The sequence below is a fragment of the Rhinatrema bivittatum genome, chromosome 1 (assembly GCF_901001135.1).
Source record: "Rhinatrema bivittatum chromosome 1, aRhiBiv1.1, whole genome shotgun sequence".
Lineage (NCBI taxonomy): Eukaryota > Metazoa > Chordata > Amphibia > Gymnophiona > Rhinatrematidae > Rhinatrema > Rhinatrema bivittatum.
This window is the reverse complement of record NC_042615.1, coordinates 408,247,399-408,271,666: the sequence shown is the minus strand read 5'-3', so window position 1 is coordinate 408,271,666 and position 24,268 is coordinate 408,247,399. Positions and strand designations below refer to the sequence as shown.

The 24,268-nt window shown below is 44.5% G+C and overlaps 1 protein-coding gene across 1 annotated transcript in view; it reads left to right on the top strand.

The window, feature by feature from the left end:
- DNAH6 (dynein axonemal heavy chain 6) overlaps positions 1 to 24,268 on the top strand; it is a 3,261,518-nt gene that overhangs the window by 1,760,473 nt on the left and 1,476,777 nt on the right.

Below are 24,268 nucleotides of genomic sequence, written 5' to 3'. Positions count from 1 at the left end.
GCCTCACGCCTGAATGTCCATAATCTGCCCCTTTTCTGCCTGCTTATTTTTGACACTCGCATGGTATATATGTGCTTACTTTGCAGATTTTTAAAATATGTAGTGCTCACATGCAGCCCACATATGTGCTTATGTGGTCATTTATATGCGAGCAAATCTTTTAAAATCAACCTCTTAATGTTGAATATATCTAAAACTAAACTGCTTCAGATAGAACAGAATGTACTTCCTAATGATTTGGGATTTGTTAGCTTTACTGGTTTGCCTCTGCCTATTTTTACTGAAGTGTGCAGTTGATTTTATAACATTATATAAGACATCGCAAAAACAGCTTTTTATAAATTAAAAATGTTAAGACCATTGAAATTATTCTTGCGAAAGGGCATTATTCAAAGGTTATTCAGTCTTTAATACTAGGCCACCTACTGCAGTGCTTTTTATGAGGGGTTACTGGATAAGATTATACATGTGTTTCCACTGGTGCAGCATGCGGCTGCCCAGTTATTATTTGGTTTATCAAAGACTGAGCACATTAAACTGTACTATAAGGTTTGCATTGGCTCCCAGTGAAGTATCTTTAAAAATTTAAACTTATTGTTATGACTTATAAGTTGTTAAATGTTGAATGCACATGTGGTAAATAATAAACTTATATGGTATGTTCCAGCTCATCCATTACATTCAATGAATCAAAGGTTACTCTAGCTACCTACTAGCTGGCAATATAGACTCCATTCAGCTTGAGTTAGAGCATTTTCATATGCTTTTCCATCATTATGGAATAATTTACCAATATATCTTAGAGAGATAAGTGATGTAATACAGTTTAGAAAGTCTGTGAAGGCCATTTTATTCCAGGAGGCATTTGGATAATAGCCAACTTAGACTATATTGTGTATTTTGTTCTATTATATCTATTGTGTTCTTATGTAAATTGATTTTTTTATGTTGATAAGCAGGCTTATTTAGCCATGCTGTCTGTTTGGGTGACATCATCAGGGCATTACAGGGTGAAACTGTCTCTCTAAGCTTAAAAAGTTCTTTTCCTGTGCGGCTGCACGGCTCTTCCCGTGCAATTCGAGCAGTTCTCTTCATTTTCATTTTGTCCACACTCTGCATAGACATGTGGAGTGGTGTCTCTCCATTTTCTCCTCAGAAAAAACAAAGCACTTTTAAGTGCTACATTGCTAAAAGCTCCTGGCTTTAAATACTGCCAATGTGGGAAAATCATGTCAATCACTGAATGGCACAATTACTGTTAACTGTGCCTCGTACCTGAACATGACCAAGCGCCTGCAGACATTGTGGGAGGATGTCTCCAAGGGCCCAATGCCAGTGAGCAGCTAAAATTCAGAAGCTGCAAGAGGAGGCCTCAGGTTCTTATGTCCCTTCTCCAAGAGAAGGAAGATCCACTCAATCTACTCCAGGCCAAAAGACTCACCACCCACATCCGGTAAGGTGAACCTCATTGGTGGGGTCTGAAGGAAAATAAAAACAGGCTGTTAAATTTCTGACAACGTCATTGTTGATGCACATTGTGTCAAAAGAATTGGTTCAAACAAGTGCATCTCATCGCTTAACACAGGGGAAAATTTTGACTGCGTCAACATAAGTGAAGACAATGCACATCAAAGCATCAGAAACAAAGGCATTGAGCATGATGCAAATCAAAGCATCAGAAATGAAGTTGTTGAGCATGATGCAAAGGGCATCAGACAAATCAATGCAAGGCAAGGTGTTGCAGAGATTGACGCACGTGAAAACATCTCAGACAACGACACATGGAAAAGCATCAGAAAAAGCAATGCAAAGAAAGGAATCTGATGACCATTGATTAAATTGCCAGACTCACACAGGTCGATGCACACAGGATTTAACGCACATTAAGACAAAACATGTTAATGAGTCCCCTTACACTAAGCATTGAGAACACAAAACCTCAATAAACCTTGAAGCTCTCTTAAATTGTATTCTTCGACCAGAACAATCACCACCAATATCCATTTGGATTACTGTTAGACCACCATTACACATATCTTTGCCACAATTGTATGATCATGAGATGGAAGAAGACTTTACAGTGGAAGTGATCTCCTCTCCAGATTCACTTTAATCTGGTGGGGAGCTTTCTTTAAGCCTTCGTAAGCATTCCTCTTTTTTACAGGAACCTCTACAGGACAGACCTGATCTCCCACTGAGGGAACTCAGGCACCCAGACCTAAGGCAATGGGAGGAAATATCCTTAAAGCAGTTCTTCCCCCACTGAGGATCCAGTCCTCAACCATCTCCAGGTTCTGCCTCGCAATCCTCATGGGACAGGTCACAGGTCAAACCATCTTTAAAATTTATACCCAAGCACCAGGGATATCTGCGGAGGAGACTATAGCACAGATCACCTCCATCTTGAAATCCTTCTAGCAGATATCTATTCCTCCTCACTCTCCACTTCAATCCTTGGGGAGTCATTCCCCTCACTTCGATCACCCTCTGTCACCTTCCAGCAGGAACCTCAGTCTACAACATTCAGACAGTCTTTCAATTTCACTGGTACTGACTGACCACCCTGACGAATCACCACTGTCATCACCAGGAAGCTCAACAGGTATCCCTTTAGACTCTCCAGATGAATTGCCTCAACCTTCATCACCTCTGGAGGATTTAACTTATTAAAACTGTTGGAGAAAGTGGGAGCTCTTTTAAAAGTAGAAACCTGGAAGATTCCTGACCCTAGAACTGAGATGATGGATATCTTAAAATTCTTAGAGGTTGCATTGAGCCAGCTGCTCTTCCTTCACATGCACTATTAGATTCAGTAACAGATAAGGCATGGGAATCCCCCCATTCCATAGTAACAACATCTAGGAAATTAGACCTGAAATACAAAATGTGAAAATCTACCCACTATAGCATGGTTCAAATCCCGCATGCCTCTGTAGTTGTGGAGTCAGCCATGAAAAAGGCAAATAAAATGAGGCTACATTCTAACACACCTCCTGGAAATTGCAACACATTACTAGATGAATTTGGATGGAAAATATTTCAGAATTCCATGTTAAGTGCTTGTATACAGCAGCACTAAATTTACATAACTCAGTATATATATGAATGCGTCCAAAACCTGAGACCCTTAGTTTCGATGGAACAGGGAGATGCAGGGACACCTCAACCATTGGAAGACTTACAGGAAGGCTTTTGACACCTCCTGAGAACTACCTATAAAGCTTTTGCTAGTCAGCCCGATCCTCGGCAGCTTCTATTATGGCCAGACTCCTAGTCTGGCTTCACTGTAGTGGAATACAGGAAGATAAGAACATAAGAAAATGCCATATTGGGTCAGACCAGGGTCCATCAAGCCCAGCATCCTGCTTCCAACAGTGGCCAATCCAGGCCACAAGAACCTGGCAAGTACACAAAAACTAAGTCTATTCCATGTTACCATTGCTAATGGCAGTGGCTATTCTCTAGGTGAACTTAATAGCAGGTAATGGACTTCTCCTCCAAGAACTTATCCAATCCTTTTTTAAACTCAGCTATACTAACTGCACTAACCACATTCTCTGGCAACAATTCCAGAGTTTAATTGTGCGTTGAATAAAAAAGAACTTTCTCTGATTAGTTTTAAATGTGCCCCATGCTAACTTCATGGAGTGCCCCCTAGTCTTTCTACTATCCGAAAGAGTAAATAACCGATTCACATCTACCCGTTCTAGACCTCTCATGATTTTAAACACCTCTATCAAATCCCCCCTCAGTCGTCTCTTCTCCAAGCTGAAAAGTCCTAACCTCTTTAGTCTTTCCTCATAGGGGAGTTGTTCCATTCCCCTTATCATTTTGGTAGCCCTTCTCTGTACCTTCTCCATCGCAATTATATCTTTTTTGAGATGCGGTGACCAGAATTGTACACAGTATTCAAGGTGCGGTCTCACCATGGAGCAATACAGAGGCATTATGACATTTTCCGTTTTATTCACCATTCCCTTTCTAATAATTAGGGATGTGAATCGTGTGCCCGATCATCTTAACGATCGAAATCGTCTGGCAGGAGAAGAAAATCGTGTTTGGCACGATTTTTTAGTTAAAAAATCGGTTTTTCCGATTAGTGCACACTAACAGAAAATGATACAATTTGACACTTTTCAAGTCAGTTAAGGTCAGTTTAGGAATGAATATGTATTCCTATTGGCTGCCTTCTTATTTATTCATGTTACCAAGATTCCCTCTGACAATATATGGGGGATGGGAAATGGAAACAGTTGGTAGCTTGACAAAACAAGTAATGTGATCAGTCAATGTGACTAGAACTTGTGCCCTATCCCTGATACTGGGAGTGTTGTGATCTTCCTGCACGCAGTGCCCTATCCCTGATACCAGGGGTGTTGTGATCTTCCTGCATGCAGTGCCCTATCCCTAATACCAGGAGTGTTGTGATCTTCCTGCACACAGTGCCCTAACCCTGATACCAGGGGTGTTGTGATCTTCCTGCACACAGTGCCCTATCGCTGATACCAGGGGTGTTGTGATCTTCCTGCACTCAGTGCCATATCCCTGATACTGGGAGTGTTGTGATCTTCCTGCACTCAGTGCCCTAACCCTGATACCAGGGGTGTTGTGATCTTCCTGCACACAGTGCCCTATCCTTGATACTGGGAGTGTTGTGATCTTCCTGCACACAGTGCCCTAACCCTGATACGGGGAGTGTTGTGATCTTCCTGCACGCAGTGCCCTATCCCTGATACCAGGGGTGTTGTGATCTTCCTGCATGCAGTGCCCTATCCCTAATACCAGGAGTGTTGTGATCTTCCTGCACACAGTGCCCTAACCCTGATACCGGGAGTGTTGTGATCTTCCTGCACGCAGTGCCCTATCCCTGATACCAGGGGTGTTGTGATCTTCCTGCACGCAGTGCCCTAACCCTGATACCGGGAGTGTTGTGATCTTCCTGCACGCAGTGCCCTATCCCTGCTCAGTGCAGGAAGATCACAACACCCCCGGTATCAGGGATAGGACACTGCGTGCAGGAAGATCACAACACTCCCGGTATCAGGGTTAGGGCACTGTGTGCAGGAAGATCACAACACCCCTGGTATCAGGGTTAGGGCACTGCGTGCAGGAAGATCACAACACTCCCGGTATCAGGGATAGGCACAAGTTCTAGTCACATTGACTGATCACATTACTTTTTTTGTCAAGCTACCAACCGTTTCAGTTTCCCATCCCCCCAACCATCACCTCAGTGGGAACCTTGGTAACATTAATAAATAAGAGGGCAGCCAGCCAATAGGAATACATATTCATTCCTAACTGACCTGAAAAGTGTCAATTTGTATCATTTTCTGTTAGTGTACACTAACTCCTGGTTAGTGCGCACTAACCCGATTAACGATTTTTTTTAACGATAAATCGTTAGAATTCCTATTGTATCGTGTTCTTTAACGATTTAAGACGATTTTAAAATTATCGGACGATAATTTTAATCGTTGAAAAACGATTCACATCCCTACTAATAATTCCCAACATTCTGTTTGCTTTTTTGACTGCCGCAGCACACTGAACTGACGATTTCAATGTGTTATCCACTATGACACCAGGATCACTTTCTTGGGTTGTAGCACCTAATATGGAACCCAACATTGTGTAAATATTGTTGCGGTCCCGACCGCCCCTCTCCTGATAGGGCTCAAGCCCGCCTACCTCCGCTCCAACGGCCACGGGATTCCGCCTGGTCCAGGTCCCGGTGGGCTCCCTGTTCGCGCACTTCCCATGTGGCAGACGCCATTGTGGGCCTGTTCCTCTCCGGCCTCACGTGTCCAGCTCCCGGAAGCCCGGCTCCGCCCTCTCGGCTGACGTCACGCTCTGATCCCGATATAACAGGCGTTCAGTCATTCCCTAAACACCTTGCAACGAGGTTCCCAGCTATCTAGTTGCTTCCAGTTGCGTTTCCTGTTGTCTTCCTGGTTCCAGCCTTGACTCCGGTTTGCTTCTGACTCCGCTACAGCTCGCTGCCTGCCTTCATCCCGGTTTGCTTCTGACTCCGCTACAGCTCACTGCCTGCCTTGACTCCAGTTTGCTCCTGACTCCGGTACAGCTCGCTGCCTGCCTTGACCCCGGTTTGCTCCTGACTCTGCTACAGCTCGCTGCCTGCCTTGACTCCGGTTTGTTCCTGACTCCGCTACAGCTCGCTGCCTGCCTTGACTCGGGTTTGCTTCTGACCTCGCTTCAGCCCGCAGCCCGCTTGTCTCCGGTCTGTTCTGACTACACCGCAGCCTGCGGCTTGCCGTGTCTCCAGTTTACCATCGACCTCGTTTCAGCCTGCCAGCAACCCTACCCGGCTTGCGCCGAACTCTGACCTCTGCCTGCTTGCGCCGGCCCCAGTGTACCTTCTGGGCCAGCTCCCTGACCTGGCCTTTCACTGTGACTCTCTGGCAATACTCGAGCCGCCTCTGCTGTTGATAGGCCTCCAGCCTCCATGAGAAGTTGACAAATTTCCCACATAAGGGCAACAAACTTTTTTGTGAGGAACTGAGAGAAACAGTCTCTCAAATAAAAGAACAAAACATGGTGGTATAATCCTTAATTTCACCAACAGACACTTAACCTTCCACCAAAAAATTGTATTCTCAATACAAGAGAGGCTTCTACCAATATAAGCCATATAGGAGTTATCAGCTGTATTACCACACTTACTGGTCACCCGCCTATCAACAATCAAGACCTCAAGGTCAACAACCTCAGCAAAGGAACCATCCAAGAGGTCAAAACCCCCAGAAGATGCAACTGTTGCAATCCCAAAAACAACATAGTTTTTGAGAAACAGCCAGTTACAACACCCACAGCATTTTGGGGCAGAATTTCATCTTTCTTCCATGCCACGTTCAAGATAATGACCTTGATATAATATCCCAGGGGTACAAATTGGATTTTTCTCATCTACCCATTACCACACCTAGTAGCCCCCACAAGCACACATTCTCATATTCCTATAATTCATCAGGAAGCAAGAGCTCTACTAAAACAAGCAATATGTCCTCTTCCACCTTTTTAGGTCGGCAAAGGCTACTATTCCCACTACTTTCTCATAACCAAAAAGTCGGGAGACCTCCGGCCCATCCTGGGCTTACTCTCTCTCAACAAGTTTGTCAAGAGGCAAACCTCTTTGAAATCAGCCCTCCCCTTTCTACTACCCAATGCTTGGATGTGCACTCTGGACCTACAGGAAGCGTACACTCACATTCCTATCAACAGAGCCTATTGGCTCTACCTTTGTTTCAAAATTGCCAACCAACATTACCAATACAAGGTCCGCCTTTTTGGACTCTCATCTGCCCTGAGAGTCTTTAAAAAATGTCTTACAGCAGTTGTGACTCACTTACAGAAGCGGGGAATCAGAATATTCCCATATCTCACAACTGGTTCATTATGTTTCCAAATCAATAAGCATTGCATAACCAACTGAAAGAAACAATTGAATGATTAAAGGAGTTGGGATTGATCATAAACTATAAAAATTCCCAACTATATCCTTCGCAAACACTTCACTTCATTGGGGCAAGGATCCACACCCCATTATGCAAGGCATTCCTGCCCCAAGATAGGGCTCAGACCCTACATTCCCAGTGCCAATTTTTTCAACAACAGACTATTACTACAGTATACCGAGGTCTAGTCTTATTAGGACACATGGCAGCAGTGATACATGCCATTCCTCATACCTGGCTTCACATGAGGTGATTGCAATGGGGATTAAATTCTCAATGGAATCAGCGAAATCAATCAATGTCAAAGAGGATTCAAATCAGGGCCTCAATGAGAAGATGTTATAAGTTGACTGGATAGTAAACCCTTAGATCATGGTGACAGTTGACTCCACCCACAGGGAGGAGCCCTGTGGGGACTCATCATGATAGGCGGAGCTTCAGCAGTGATAGACATGGATAGCAAGGAAGCTTTATTGTACAGCAATGGAGAATGTAGACACAAGGGTCAGGCAAGGATGTAAAGTCCAGAGTAGAGAAACTTAGAGATGGTCTCTCTGGTAGTGACCTTCAGCGTAGGGTAACCTGGGGAAGAAGGCCCGATGAAGATTTCTCTGGTAGTTGACTGCAGAGCGGAGTAACCCGGGGAAGTACCTCCTCTAGGTATCCTAAGCGCAGCATAGCTTCAGTAGTGGTCTGCAGCACGGGGTACACCGAAGGGTGTAGTTGCAGCTAGCACAGCGTAGTGTAGATCCAGTATTGGCCACAGCATGGGGTAACCCGAAAATCCACACCAAGGTGAAGAAGGGAGGCAGAGCTGGTAGATCTTGTACTCACTCTGAAGTAAGGAGTAAATCCTGCAGCATTCATGGTAGTGGCCCAAGGCTTCGGGGTACACCGGGTTCCGACAGCAGAAGAGATAGAAGCGAGGAGTACTCACTGAGCTGAAAGTTGGAGACTTCAGGAAGGCCCTTCGAGGAGCAGATAGCCCTGAACGTGACAAGGCCCCCGAGGAGCGGGTACCTAAGGCGTTCAGATAGCGAGTCAGGAATGTAGTGAAGCAGCTCTGAAGGAGTGGCATTCAGCAGGAAGGAAGTCCTTGCTAACTCATAAGTAGGAAAGTCCAGAAGGGTTAAGTACACGTAGGAAGGTGATGTCATGCGAAGGGGACGCCCCAAGGTCAAACCAAGCTTAAAATATAAAATATAACATATTACAATAAGATAATTTTCAGTTTTTCCATCCTCTGTTATGTTCTAAGCTTTTTACCCATGTATTCTGTCCCAAGTTTTAATGCCCTGTTCTATGTAATTTGCATTCTTCATGCTTGTTTTTTTCAGTTACAATGTAAACCGAGATGATATGCAAATTCTGCATGAATCCCGGTATATAAAAATGTTAAATAAATAAATAAATAAATAAATAAATAAATAAGGTTCCCGCCATGATGTGAATAAGAGGAGGGCTGGCGAGCACGTGCGTGCCCTAGATTAACCCCGATTCAAGATGGCGACCGGGATGCCCATGCCATCCCGGGGATGCCAGGGAGGTCAGCGTGTGGAGGCAGAGGTGGCCATCTTAGCCAGAGTTGGAGCAGAAAATAGAAAAGAGATGAGAAGCAGAGGTCACAGTCGTCTGTAACCGATGGGCACAACAGTACCCCCCTTCCTAGGGCCCCTCCCAGGGGGGTTCGGCTTCCTAGGATGAGTCAGATGGAACTGATGGATTAAGTCTTTGTTGAGTATGTTGACAGTAGGTTCCAACTATTTTCTTCCGGTCCGTATCCTTCCAAGGATATTAAATACTCCCAGTGCTTTCCTCTCTTTCGTACATCTAAGATGTCATGTATTTGGTACATGATGTCCTCTTCGGCAGTAAGAGGCAGTGGGTCCGGAGGCTTCTTTGAGAACTTGAAGAGGACGAGTGGCTTCAGCAAAGACACGTGGAAATCATTGTGTATCCTCATGGAAGGAGGTAGTTTCAGGCTATACGTCAGAGGTCCTAGGCAGCGAAGGATGGAGAAAGGTCCAATCTATCATGGGAGCGAATCTGACATAAGGCAGCTTAAGACTGATGAACTTGGTACTGAGCCATACCTTGTCTCCCGATTGGAATTGGGGTGCTGCTCTGTGATGAGCATCATAACATTTCATGGCCTGTTGTCCCGCTTTATACAGCAAATCCTTAGTTTGATTCCAGACCTGATGAAGTACCTCGGCAGTTGCCTGAGCTGCAGGAGATGTCTCTGACAAAAGTAGTGGAAGTGGTGGTAATGGCTGATGGCCATATACAATATAAAATAGAGTGGATCTGGTAGCAGAAGCAGGATGAAAATTCAGGGCGAACTCAGCCCAGGGAAGCAATTCTGCCCAATCGCTTTGCCTGGCGTTGACGTAGGAATGAATGAATTGTTTGGGAGTCCGATTCATTCTCTCCATCTGCCCATTTCATTGGGGGTGATATGCTGAAGTTAGGTCTAAGGAGATGTCAAATATCCAGCACAGCGCTCTCCAAAACCTGGCTAACGCCTTGGTCTGACACAATGTGTTTCGGCATGCCATGCGGCAGAATATATGCCGTATAAACAGCTTTGCAAGTTCCGGGGCAGATGGTAGTCTGGGCAAAGCCACGAAGTATGCCATTTTTGAGAAACAGTCCACAGTGACCCATATAGTGTTGTTTTCTTTGGATACTGGCAAGTCAACAATGAAATCAGTCGCAATGTGCGTCCACGGCTCGTCTGGCACTGGTAATTCCTGGAGAAGGCCCCAAGGGTAACCGGCAGGAGGCTTTTGTCTAGCGCTCATAGCGCAAGATTCCACATATGCCTGTACATTCTTTTTCATTGAAGGCCACCAATAATATCTCCACAGGGTGGAGAGCGTACGGGCCTGATCGGGATGACTGGCTAACCGGGAGTCGTGAGCCCAATTCAATAGCCTTTTACGCAGATTCTTCGGAACCACCATCTTACCAGCTGGAATGGAATGAGTAGCAGCCAACACTATTTTCTCCGGACTGATGATGTGGCGAGTGCATCTGGAATGTCTTCAGATGTAATGGAGCGTGAGAGAGCATCTGCCCTGACATTTTTATCAGCAGGATGGTATTTGAGGAGGAAGTCAAATCGGTTAAAAAATAAAGACAATCAGGCTTGTCGATGATTGAGCCGTTGCACATAACACAGATATTCCAGGTTCTTGTGATCTGTAAACACAGTTATCTGGTGTTGAGCCCCTTCAAGCCAGGGATGCCATTCCTCGAATGCGAGCTTGATAGCCAACAGCTTTTTGTCTCCAATGCCGTAGTTTCTGTCCTAGCAGGGCGCCCCTTTGTGTTAGTCACTGAACATGCGCCTCTGAAGTGGCTTAACGTCATGAAAGACTCCAATGCTTGCTTAACACGGTGGTATCTCGCCTTATAAGCGTACCGTTTTGAGGTCAAGCATAGGGCTGGCAAATACCACATTAATGCAGACTTTCTCTCTCGTTTGTGGGAGGAAACTGGAATCCTTGATTCAAGGAGTTCCATTGTTTTCAAAAGGGGAAGGGGGGGGGGGGGGGGGGGGTGATGCAGCACAATGCAGCCAGGGGCGAGAAAAGCCTGGCCACAGTAGGAGAAAACCAAGCTGTACCAGAGACAAACAGCAGAGGGCCTATTTCAGACCATTCAAGTATATCCTGGGAGAGGAGCATTAGCCCACTCTCCCAACAATGATGTAAGAAACCAACTGTGCCCTGCATCTCGCAGGACACACAAAGCGGCCCAAACAGGAGTAATATATTAGGCCGTTCAAAGACATCCCGGGAGAGGGCGTTAGCCTACTCTCCCAACAAAAATACTAAGAACCAACTGTGCCCTGCATCCCGCAGGACACACAAAGTGGCCTGAACAGAAATCACTGTATCGTGACACGGCTGTTCAGAGGTACATTTCAGCTCGGAGCTTGAATGGGGGGGGGGGGGGCACTGCCAGGTATGCACCCAGAGGCTGCAATGGGACACTGACCATGAAGAGGGAAGGGGAACCGTAACCCTGGCAGGGAGGCTTCGGGGTTGCTCCCGTTTTCCCAAGCGGGACCCCGAGGCTCATGGTTAACTAAGGGCGGGAACGCCTCACTGCTCCCGTACACGCGCTCCGTGGAGGGCGTGTGCCACTGCCCGAAAACAAAATCCTAAATGTGCAGGGTTAATGAAGGCTGGGGTCCATCGTGAACCGTGCAGAGCACGTTTGCCACCGCCCATCTCCAGACAAAGATGTTTATCGTGTCCATGGCTGTAGCATAAGCGTACTCGGCCCTCACTCTGACCCGCACCACACCTCGAAAAAGGCCCATGCAGTCATCCGGGGTGCCACCATCTACAAACAGCAGAGGGCCATATGAAAGGCAGGGAGAACTACAACCCCCAGGTTTTTAGAGCCACCTCCTGACCCGTGGGCTGAGCAGGAGCTGAAACGGGTGTCAGAATCAAAAGGTAACGATTCTGACATAGCTGAATCCATGGAAATAGAAGAGGAGGGTGTGCCAGCATGGTGGCAGTGGCCAGAAAAATCTAGCTCCTCAGAACCAGAGGGGGAGAAGATGGAGATAGACTCTCAGAAGTCCTCCAGTTCTATGATGGACACAGAGTGAGTAACCAGAGTGGGGGATGGTAAAGGAATGTTTGTTTAAAAGGATGTTTTGGGCTTACACTGTGGGACTAATGAAACACTAGCTGTTTGATGTGGGAAGGCCCTAACTGCTACACAACAAGAGGGGAGAAGGGGAGTGTTGTGTTTTCCCCTAAGTGGGAGCGGTAGTGGCTGGCTAAAGTGAACACGGTGCTTGTAACCATTGTTTTGGGATAAAGGATCAGCACTGTTGCAACTGCAATACAAACTGTTTTAACAAACTTTCAGGTCCATACAGTTATGCCACGTTAGAAAGAGTGCGGCAGTGCCAGGCGCACCCTATTTCCCCGCACGCACAGTTCTCTTCACCTACCGCTCGATACTCTCTTCAAATTGCATGCAAATGCATGCCGCATCTGCGAAGCGTTAGGCGAAGGTTAGGCCTGCGCAACCCATTTTACTGTATAGAGCGCCTATACAGTATCCTGGGTGCGCGGGCCTAACGCTTCACGGCCACGCTGGTATCTGTCATTTCAAATGTCATTTCAAAATGTAACCATCAGTAAAAAGTCAGGAAAGAGGTCCAGACAACTGATCCGTAAAGATATACTTTTATTGCCAGCAAGATGCAGCTAAGACAAAGGCTTAGTACAAACTGCATGCCACTCCCCGTGGGGAGTGAACTTTTATACATTCTTTCAAGTAGGTGTAGCTTATAATCAGACCATTGCACACGTCATTTAATAGACATGATATGTTAGATATTTTATAGCAGCAATCGTATTAATACAATACAAAATATTATTACAAAATGGTAGTGCGTTTCACTGAATGTCAGTACGTAAGTGCGTAGTGCATGCCATTGCGTATCAAATGTTAGTACATTCAATATGGCCGTGCGTTTCAATGCTGGCGTTATTAATCAGAAATCTTCAGTTTTCTCATTCAACGATTGTTCATAGGATTGAGCTCCTACATTCCCTCCTTTGATACTTCAACTTCTTTAGAAGGCATAAGTATCACCATCATCTATGAGGTAGCTGAAAAGACACACAACAATTAGTATCAAAATCATTTTCTGTGGACACTAGTATTCTTGTTAGGTCGTTGGTTACTTCACCGGGGTTGAGATGAGGGGTCCCTAGAGGAGCACCCCCCCCCCCCCCTTTGTATCCGGACTTAACCCTAACAAGAATGATGGTCCTAATACATTAATTAGTTCTAAAATTAGTTAAAGTATCTTCATCTTCTGAATCTGAGGGAAGTGTTGACATTGAAGTATATTGTTTCATCATCATGATTTGAGCTGCTGCTCTTCGATCAGCTATAGTTTCCATCATTGTACATAAGTACCTGAGTAAAAGAGGAAAACATAAAGGAATTAAAACACAAGAAATTAGACAGAGTATTACAGGAATGAATAGTTCCTTGAGTCCTGGAATGGAAGATATCGAGCTGGGCATTGACGAAGTCCAATCAAGGGCCCCAGACCAGGTTTGTACAGGAACATGAGCTAGTCGCACCATACGATCAGTAATTTCTTCAATAACTTGACTTTTATCATCAATCTGTAAACAACAATTAGAAAGATTAAATTTTCCACATACTCCACCTTCCTGAGCTAGAAGGTAATCTAGTGCTAATCGATTTTGATATACAGCGGTGATAAGTTTTGTGTTTTGTTTGGCCAAAATATTAAGAGCCATTGCTGAGTCATTGGTAAGGAGTTCAAGTACCGCTTGAAGTCTGATGATACGATTTAACATGTAGATTGGTGTTCTATATCCATATGAACCATCTTCAGCCCATGTTGCTGGTCCATAATATTGCACAATGCGTTCCGGTGGCCAATCTTTGTCAGTCCAATCACCAATTGGAACTTTAGCACTTCTTCGTTGTTTATTTGGTTTCATTGAGCTGTATATAGGAATACCTAATGTTTCACCTGCCGAAAGTGGCAAAAGGAAGAAACTAGGACGTATTGTTGCCAAGAAACATGTTCCATTCCATTTTGAAGGTAAATGTTCATAAGCTCTTCGTCCACATGCAAAGTAATATCCATCAGGAGCTATGAATTGTGTTGAAGATTTTCCAACTGCTTACCATGTAGTATTTAATAGGGATGTGAATCGTTTTTTGACGATTTAAAATATCGTCCGATATATTTTAAATCATCAAAAATCGTTAGGGCCACGATACAATACCAATTCCCCCGATTTATCGTCAAAAAATCGTAAATCGGGGGAAGGGGGAGGGCAGGAAAACCGGCACACTAAAACACCCTAAAACCCACCCCCGACCCTTTAAATTAAATCCCCCACCCTCCCGAACCCCCCCCCCAAATGCCTTAAATTACCTGGGGGTCCAGCGGCGGTCCGGAACGGCCTCCTGCAATTGAATCGTGTTGTCTTCAGCCGGCGCCATTCTGCGCCGCCATTTTGCAAAATGGCGGCAGCCATAGACCAACACGATTCGACTGCAGAAGGTCGTTCCGGACCCCCGCTGGACTTTTGGCAAGTCTTGGGGTCAGGAGGCCCCCCCAAGCTGGCCAAAAGTCCCTGGGGGTCCAGCGGGGGTCCGGGAGCGATCTCCTGCCGCGAATCGTTTTCTGTACGGAAAATGGCACCGGCAGGAGATCGACTGCAGGAGGTTGTCCAGCCGGGGTCCGGAACCCCCGCTGAACGACCTCCTGCAGTCGATCTCCTGCCGGCGCCATTTTCCATACGGAAAACGATTTGCGGCAGGAAATCGCTCCCGGACCCCCGCTGGACCCCCAGGGACTTTTGGCCAGCTTGGGGTCCGGCAGGAGATCGACTGCAGGAGGTCGTCCAGCCGGGGTCCGGAACCCCCGCTGAACGACCTCCTGCAGTCGATCTCCTGCCGGCACCATTTTCCGTACGGAAAACAATTCGCGGCAGGAAATCGCTCTCGGACCCCCGCTGGACCCCCAGGGACTTTTGGCCAGCTTGGGGGGGCCTCCTGACCCCCACAAGATTTGCCAAAAGTCCAGCGGGGGTCCGGAACGACCTCCTGCAGTCGAATCGTGTTGGTCTATGGCCGCCGCCATTTTGTGCCGCCATTTTGCAAAATGGCGGCGCAGAATGGCGCCGGCTGAAGACAACACGATTCAATTGCAGGAGGCCGTTCCGGACCGCTGCTGGACCCCCAGGTAATTTAAGGCATTTGGGGGGGGGGTTCGGGAGGGTGGGGGATTTCATTTAAAGGGTCGGGGGTGGGTTTTAGGGTGTTTTAGTGTGCCGGTTTTCCTGCCCTCCCCCTTCCCCCGATTTAGCTACGGACCGCCGCTGGACCCCCAGGTAATTTAAGGCATTTGGGGGGGGGGGGTTCGGGAGGGTGGGGGATTTAATTTAAAGGGTCGGGGGTGGGTTTTAGGGTGTTTTAGTGTGCCGGTTTTCCTGCCCTCCCCCTTCCCCCGATTTAGCTACGGACCGCCTCTGGACCCCCAGGTAATTTAAGGCATTGGGGGGGGGGGGGTTCGGGAGGGTGGGGGATTTAATTTAAAGGGTCAGGAGTGGGTTTTAGGGGGTTTTAGTGTGCCAGTTCACGATTTTAACGATTTTCACGATACTCTGAACACCCAAACGGCGACGATACGATTCCCTCCCCCTCCCAGCCGAAATTGATCGTTAAGACGATCGAGGACACGATTCACATCTCTAGTATTTAAAATTGGTTCAGTCCAGAATGAAGTAGGCATAGTAAGATTTTCTGTTTGCCACCATTTATAACTATCTGTTGAAACTGTAAGAACTCCTGTACACGGTGAATTACCAATTGATACAGTGTACAATCTAGAATATTCACGTGATAAACATTGTCTTCCAATGACATCAGTCTGAAGGGCCCATTCATATGGATTGTTCTTTCGGTTATATATTATGGTAACATTTAAAGCATTTAGGTCAGATTGGAAGATTTCTTTAGCTTCCCAAGGCCATTGTTCTCCAATATTTGTTCCTCCGCATACGAAACAATTCTTCACCCCTAAAGATAGGGCTATATTTTCGGCTAGATTTACGAACATGTTCTTTGCTTGATGCGAAGTAGTATGTTTCTTGAGCTCTTCATCCAGATGCGATACTTCATCAAAGAATGATTGATATCCAACTATGGTAGTTTGATGTATAATAGGACGTTTCTTTTCTCTTCGTTGTGTGATTGTAATATAAGTTTTGGGATCTTCTCCTGTACCATCGATTCCAAATCCCCATGTATCCTGCCAAGGGGATCCTTCAGTCCTAATTATCCAGTCTAAAGAGATAATATTACCAGTTCCTCTTTTCAGTCTACCCAATCCTGGGCAACCTGGATATCCTCCTCCTGTATAGTCACACACTAATTTCCATCCGGTAAATTGAATATCTCCAGCACATGGTAACCATTTGGACGGATTGTATGCTCGATTATATGGACAAAGATATTTATGGTTGGAAGCATATTCTGCTTTCCAAGAAGCAGATCCACATTTAATGGCCTTGGGATGTTTATCAATCGCTTCGCAGGCATCAAAGGTAAGTGCGGCAATGGAAGGTCCTCCTATTAAAACTTTTGTAGAATTAATGTAGTATCGTATTCCTTCACCAGCTGGTATGATACTAGTTGTTGGGCTTTTTGGAAGACCTGTTGTAATTGTTACGTTGTAATATTTAGGAGTGGTTGGAGAATGACAAATAATTTTGTTGTTTAAAGTACATCGATGAAAAGATTGATATCCTTGAGTAGTATTTAAAGAACAAGCAGGTTTTGATATACAGGATGATGGAGGCTGAGATTGATGTATTATTGTAAAAACAAGTTGAAATCCATCTTGAGTTGTAGTACGTACTTGTTTGATACATTCAGAGCAATTTTGACTTAATGGAGAATTGAGAGATCTTGTTATTGTGCACATGATTATCATTAGAAATTGAATCTGATGATAGTGAAAGTGATCCATAGTAGAGCAGAACTGAGGATGTAGATAGTGCAGATGAACCATTTCCAAGTACTTTCAGATGGGCATATAATACTTAAAGTGATGATAAGGAGATCACAGATGGCCCACTTCCAAAGTGATGAAGTCATGTATTATTATGCCTGTAAAGAAGGAAAAGAAATAAAAACACATTAATTTTTATTCTTCTGAACCAACATTTGTATTACTCAGCTTTTGGTATGTTTCTGATGAATTTTAGTTGTTGGTCTCCAATCCTAGAAACCTGCCAAGTACTGGAGGCAGGTTTAATTCGGGTCCAATGAATCCATGATGGATAACCAGAGACTTTTACAGCAGTAGGAGTTGTCAACAGTATGGTATATGGTCCTTTCCATCGAGGTTTGAGACAATCAGATTCATCCCATTCTTTTACCCATACAGAATCTTCAATGTGAAATTTATGAGTTGGGGTAATCAGAATTAGTGGTTCAGTTTCACATGTATAGGCGCGGATTGCCATCACTGTATCAAGTAATCCTTTTAATTGTTTGCTGAGTAGCATTTCTCCTTGAATTTGTAATGATTCAGGGAATGATGGAAGTGGTGGTGGTCTTGCATACATCATTTCATATGGGGTCAAGCCAGATTTTCTTGGAGTACATCGGATGTGTAGCAGAGCTAATGGTAGGATATCGGGCCATTTGTTTTTTGTTTCTTGACATAATTTAGCTAATTGACTTTTCAAAGTTCTATTAGCTCGTTCAACTGTTCCGCTGCTTTGTGGTCTCCAGGTGCAATGTAGATGCCATTTAAGGCCCAGAATCTTGTTTAATTGCTGAGTGACTTCACTAGTGAAGGCTGGTCCATTGCCAGAATTTATTTGTCTTGGAAGTCCATATCGTGACAAAATCTGACATGGAAGTAAAGTAGTAACTTCTTTGGCTGTTTCTGTTCGTGTAGGTATAGCTTCAATCCATCCAGTATAAGTGCAAACTGCCACTAATATAGCCTTGTATCCTTTTGATGGAGTCATGTGGGTGAAATCAATCTGACAGACTTGAAAAGGTATAGTTCCTCGAAGAATATGTCCAGGGGCAGGAGCAGGTCCATTTCGAGGATTGTTCTGTGCGCATGTGATACATTGGTTGACTGCATGCTTAGTTAATTGAGTGATTCGGTTGATATAATATGTTTTTTCCAGTAATCTTGCTAATGAATCACGGCTGAGGTGTGTATTATCATGTGCTTCTTTAACTATTGTCCAAGCAATAGTTTCAGGTATCCATATTCGACCATCTTGTATAATCCACCATCCATTTTGTTGATGAAAATTTTCATATTGTGCCCATTCATTTTCTTCTGTAGTATAGATGGGAATTTCACTTGGGAACTGTGAAAGAGGGTATGTCGTTGTGGTTGCTTGAAAATGTTGTTCTCGAGCTACTTCTTTTGCTGCTTTATCGGCTCTTTGATTTTCTTGAGCAATAGGATCTGATTTTCTTGTATGTGCTTTACAATGCATTACAGCCACTTTGTGAGGTAACCAGACTGCATTTAGTAATTCATGTACTTCTGGTGCATTAGTTATTTGTTTTCCTTCTGCAGTTAGAAATCCTCGCTCTTTATATAGAGCTCCATGTACTTGAATTGTAAGGAAGGCATATTTAGAGTCTGTATAGATATTTACAGTTTTTCCTTCTGCCAACTGCAGAGCTCGAGTAAGGGCAATTAATTCAGCTTTTTGTGCAGATGTTCCTGGGGGTAAAGATTCAGCTTCAACAATTTCATCTTCAGAGACTACAGCATATCCAGCAACACGTATTCCATTTACAAATTGGCTGCTTCCATCAGTGAATAAGGTCAAAGCTCCTTGCCAAGGTTGATCTCTCAAATCGGGTCTACTAGAATGTACAGTAGCCATGACTTCTTCACAATCATGAATAACTGGTTCAGGTGCTGGCATTAGAGTAGCTGGGTTCAAGTTTTTACTATCTTGTATTTGAATTTCAGGTGTTTCACACAACAGAGCTTGATACTTGACAAGACGTGAATTAGTCATCCATTTTGGTCCATGAGTTTCAAGCAGTCCTTGAATAGTTTGAGGAGTTGTCACTTGCAGAGTTTGTCCAAATGTTAACTTAATGGCTTCAGGTATTAATAAGCATGCAGCAGCAATGCTTCGAAGACAGCCAGGCCATCCTTTAGCAACATTGTCCATCCCTTTTGACAAATATGCAACATGTCGTTCCCATGATCCTAAAGTTTGAGTCAATACCCCAATGGCCATTCCTTTCTTTTCATCTACGAACAGATGAAATGGTTTTGTTATATCAGGTAACCCTAGAGCATGGGGTGAGATCAATGCGTCTTTCAGTTGATGCAAGTTTGCTAATTCTTGTTTTTCCCACTGGAAGGGTTGAGATTCTGCTTCTTTGCCTCGTAGTTTATCATACAATGGTTGGGCAATGATTGCATAGTTAGCAATCCAAAGTCTACAATATCCTGCAGCTCCCAAAAATGCATGGAGTTCCTTTTTACAGGTAGGTACAGGTTGATCTCTTATAGAACTTGTACGAGAGATTCCAAGACGATGAGTGCCTTCCTTGATACGAAAGCCAAAATATTCTACTTCCACTTCACAAATTTGTGCTTTCTTTTTGCTTGCACGATATCCTTTTGAGTACAAAGTCTTTAACAAGTGTAGGGTTGATACTGCGCATTTATGATAGGTTTCCCTAAATAGCAAGAGATCATCCACATATTGTACAACGGGCCCATACTTAACCTGGTACATCTTCAGGTCTTTTGCCAGTTGTTCTCCAAACAGAGGAGGTGAATGCTTGAATCCTTGAGGTAAACGAGTCCAAGTATACTGTTGTTTTTCTCCGGTTTGGGCATTTTCCCAAGTGAAGGCAAAATTTTTCTGACATTTCTCCGCTATTGGAACGGAGAAGAAGGCATCTTTGAGATAAATAACACTGTACCATATGGAACTAGAAGAAACTTGAGCCAGGATTGAATACGGATTTGGCACGAGGGCTACCAAATCTGCCACTTGATTATTCACTTTTCTTAGATCTTGCACTGGTCGGTAATCATTAGTTCCAGGCTTTTTTACTGGCAGTAAAGGTGTGTTCCAAGCAGATCGAATTCTTCTAAGGATACCCAAATCAAATAATCTTTGAAGATGTATTTGTATTCCTTGTCTGGCCATATATGGAATGGGGTATTGAGGTTGATTAATGATCTGAACATTTTTTTTCATTTCGATCCATATAGGGATAGCTTCATTAGCTAATCCTCCTGGATTATTTTCAGACCATACTTGAGGTATACTGTCCATCAATTGTCTTCGTTTTTCATTAAGAGGTGTTTCTTCCTCATATCGATGTTCAATTGCTTTTTCAATAACAGGAAGATGAAGTCTCCATTCTTCTTGAAGAGGGCAAATTAAAGAGACTGGATTATCAGCAAAGGAAGCTTTAATTTCACCAGTTGGTTCAAATTGTAAATTTGCTCTTAGTTTGCAAAGAAGATCTCTACCAATTAATGGCACTGGACATCCTGGAACATAAAGAAATTGGTGAGATACAAGTTGTCCTCCAATTCGAATCTGTCGATTATGAAGAATAGGAGCTGCTAGTGGTTTTCCAGAAGCTCCCACAATGGAAATACTTTTTGATGTTGGAGTAGTTATTGCAGTAGTCATGACTGATCGTTGTGCTCCTGAGTCCAATAGTCCTTTAAATGACTTTGTTCCCACTTTTATTTCCCCTAAAGGGTCAAGTGGAAGATCCTCCTTATCTAGTCAGGAATCTCGTCCGGCATCATCACCATCATCTCCAGACATCTCATCTAATGCCAATTGCCACTCAGGTTCATGTGATTTGGGATGTTGTTTATATCCTTCTCCTTTTCGTTGTGGTGTTTCTGGACAATCAGATTTCCAATGTCCTTCTTGCTTGAAATATGCACATTGATTTTGTCCTAAAGGCACTCTTCCTCCTCTAAGTGATCCTCCTCTAAATGATCCTCCTCTGAATAACCTTCCTCTGAATGGTGTTCTGAATGGAGATCTGCCTCTTCCTCTATATCCAGGATATCCTTGATAATAATTGTTTTGGTCTCCAAAATTAGTTTCCTCTAAGGCTGCAGCTAGAATACTAACACTTTCTCTCATCCGACGGCCAGTTTCTCTTTTATCTTTTTTCTCCTCTTCTATCTCCCGATTTCCATAAACTCTGTCCGCCATTGCTTTTAGTTGACTAATAGTCATTCCTTCAAATCCTTCTGTCTTCTGAAGTTTGCGACGTATATCCGAATATGACTGTCCTACAAAGCTCATTACTATGATAGAATGATTTTTTGAATCTTCTGGATCAAAAGGACTAGATTTGCGATAGGCATCCATTAAACGTTCTAAAAAATCTCCAGGAGTTTCTTCTTTTTTCTGCACAATGTCTTGTATTTTACTCATATTCATAATTTTTCTTTTTCCTTTCTTCAAAGCTTCTAGGAAGGCTTTTTGGTAAGCAGCTATACGTTATCGTCCTGTTGATGTTTGATAATCCAAAAGGGGGTCTGTAAGAGGGGCAAATTCCCTCATTGCTTCATTAGGGCTTCCATCTGAACCAGCTCCTTCTTTAGCTGATTCTTCCATATTTTGCTGTATTTGTCATCGTTCTTCTGTAGTAAAAAGAAAGGAGGCTAAATGGCGAATATCAGCCCAATTAGGATTATGAGCTGTAAAAATTCCAGATAAAAAATCAATCATCTGATCTGGTTTTTCTGCATATAAAGGACCATGTTGTTTCCAGTTAAAAAGATCAGCAGATGAAAAAGGTACATATGTAAATAACTTTATAGTTTGTGTTGTAGTAAAATCATTATCTTCTGTTGGTGGTACTGGCACTACTGTTGCAGTTTCTCTAATTGGTAGCTGTAAACTTGCGGTCTTTATTTTACTTCGAGTGCACTCTGAAACAGATGTTCCCATATCCTTTTTAAGTCCCGCCGCTTCTACGTTTCCTGTTTCAAGTGCGGGTTCTGTTAAAGAATCGACTTGTTCATAAGCAGGAGTCGGCAATTGTGGATATATTGGAACATACGGTGGTGGAGGGGGATTTTCCGGCTCATCTGCCAATATGGGTTTTACTAAAGGAGGCTGCACTTTCACTTTGACTTGATCTCCATTACTCCCTTTTGCTACAAAGATGGCCGCCGCAGATGACGTATCTTCTTTTATAGTTAAAATGGCCGTCTTTTCCCTTCTCTTCCGGTATGAGGATTTCCGGTCTTTCAATTTTTGTATATGCGCCATCATTATGAGGGTGGCTCCCTCCACTAACTTTTTTGCCCATGACGGTGGATCAAGAATAACTGCAATCCAGGCATCAATATATGGTATATCTTCGGGACATCCTGGATTCCCTTCTACAATTACTATATTTTGAACTTTGGTGGCTGTCTGAAAATCTAAAGTTCCTTTTGGAGGCCAATTCACAGATTCTCCTAAACTCGGCCATTTATATGCACATCGCTGAATCATTCCTGCTTTTGTGCATTTATGCTTATCGAACACTTCACTAAAGTGTTCCGTCATGGTTTTTAATGGAGTAGAACCTCCCCCACCCATTTTAGAATAGAAACACAGACAAAGGAGGGAAGGGAAAGCGGACAGGTAAGGGGTCCGTATCCGCCAGACACAATAGGGTCACAATCGCCCCGACTAGGACGCGGGCGCCCGACCTAGAACTGCGAGGCCATTCACTCTCTTTCACACAACAAGAAACCTATTCCTCCCAAATCGCTGTGGGGTTTCAGAACCTAGTTCTTACTCGGCCACTGCGCGGGCATGATCAAGGCCCCTCGATCCTTCGTGATAACGGATCGGCTTTAAAATATTTCTTATTTCTTTTCCCAAAATACTTGCCTGCAAAGTTCCAAATTCCGATCGTCAAGAAAGCCTTCTTCCCGGATCACCAGCCCAGAGGTCTCAGAAGATTTTTTGTGGAATGGTCCCCTCAGAAACCTGATCACTGAACTCAGTGGTGGCCACTCACCAGGTAAGTCTGGGGGATCACTCCGCCACCAAACTACCGGACCAACTGGGGGGCTAATATATTGTCCCCGGCACCTCCTGGCTGGCTCGCCAAATGTAACCGTCAGTAAAAAGTCAGGAAAGAGGTCCATACAACTGATCCGTAAAGATAGACTTTTATTGCCAGCAAGATGCAGCTAAGACAAAGGCTTAGTACAAACTGCATGCCACTCCCCCTGGGGAGTGAACTTTTATACATTCTTTCAAGTAGGTGTAGCTTATAATCAGACCATTGCACACGTCATTTAATAGACATGATATGTTAGACATTTTATAGCAGCAATCGTATTAATACACTACAAAATATTATTACAAAATGGTAGTGCGTTTCACTGAATGTCAGTACGTAAGTGCGTAGTGCATGCCATTGTGTATCAAATGTTAGTACATTCAATATGGCCGTGCGTTTCAATGTGTTTCAATGCTGGCGTTATTAATCAGAAATCTTCAGTTTTCTCATTCCACGATTGTTGATAGGATTGAGCTCCTACAAAATGACATTTGAAATGACAGGTACCAGGAAGTGGACAGTTATGTTCTCCGATGCTCGGCAAACTTTCCCCCAGCCCCCGCTCACCTGCCCTGGCCGCGTCCGGTCTCCGGTGCAGCCCCAGTCTTGTCCTCTCCTCCCGAAGCAAAAAAAACAAAACCGAAAAAGTAGCAAGAGAGCGAGGGGAGAGACGGGCAATCCTAGGCTCGGGCCTGCTAGTTCCCTCTCCTCTCCTCCCGAAGCAGGGCGCGAAAAGCAGCCTTGCTCCGGGAGGAGGGGGGGGGGCAGTTTAATGCGACGAAGCGACTTACTTTTTCAGCCCCCCCCTCCGGACATCGGCGATGACTGCGGCTCCAGCCTCCAGCTGTCAGACAGACGCATCGCACGTGGGAAAGCGGACCCTATGCGTGCAATTGGCTGCTCAAGACGTGACGTCACGACGTTTGGCGTCACGGCATGTGACGTCACGTCTTGAGCAGCCAATTGCACGCATAGGGGCCGCTTTCCCACGTGCGATGCGTCTGTCTGACAGCTGGAGACTGAGGCAGGAGCCGCGGTCGTCGCCGATGTCCGGGGGGGGGGGGGCTGCGGCGCAAGGAGAGGAGAAGAGAAGACACAACTTACTCCAGCCAGCCCCCACTTCGGCAGCTCCCCTTTGG